We start from the raw sequence: 961 nt of genomic DNA, 5'->3' as shown, positions 1-961 counted from the left end.
CACCGCAGGCATATTCGATATCATGGTAATCATCCGCATTATAAAAATCGTTGTTGATACAATTATTCATGGATATGCCTTACATACCGCTTATGGATGGAGTTTACATTTACTGGGAGCCGTTTGGAGCTCTCTCACTCATCTGTTACTTCACCTTGCACATGGACCAATCAACAGAAACCCCACCAATGAAGAGGACGAACCATCACTATCTGCGCCCGAAGAACCACCCCTAAGGCCCTCAAAACCACAAACGATTGATAATTCCTTAGACCCACACAAAAATGCTGGATCCAACATCGAATCAACAACCATAGATATTACTCCCAGACCTCATATATTCAAAAATCTGGCAGATCGTTTGAAAGACCTCGAACAAATCACTACGAAAACATCGTAATTTGTTCTTAAATAAGGGTGGAGGTGTGACGTCCCGTCATTTTTCAAATCCATATTTCAACTAATAATTAAGTACCGCATTTATTTTTGCATTATGCCTATGGAATATAGAACAATTATTTAACCATTTGCCCTTATTTCCATTATTAATCAATTTTACTAATTGCTTATTGTTCTAGTTCCATATGGTTATTTAACATAGAAATTAACTATATTTTAGTTCCTTTAGTAGTAATAATCGATTGCGCAAGGAATTGAAGGTTCCTTGAACCGACCAATCAGAAGGCTTTATTTAGAACTAGGCAGCTGCGCAGTAGTAACTTTCTAGAACTGACCGGCGGTTACTTTAAGAAGGGGCCCGCGATTGAGCTTGGTGTCGATTTTGTAATTCAAGTGAGAGTGAAAATTACAAAAATGGATGAATTTATTAGGTTTGGGCTAAAGAAATTATAAATTTTCTAGTAAATTCGCTCATTTTTGTAATTTTCACCCTCACTTGAATTACAGGATCGGTACCCTTTAATATAATCAGCGATACTAGCACTTCATCTTTAAGAATACA

This window comes from Formica exsecta, unplaced genomic scaffold (assembly GCF_003651465.1).
Source record: "Formica exsecta isolate Colony F162 unplaced genomic scaffold, ASM365146v1 scaffold884, whole genome shotgun sequence".
Lineage (NCBI taxonomy): Eukaryota > Metazoa > Arthropoda > Insecta > Hymenoptera > Formicidae > Formica > Formica exsecta.
The sequence above is the reverse complement of the archived record's forward strand: the minus strand, read 5'-3'. Positions refer to the sequence as shown.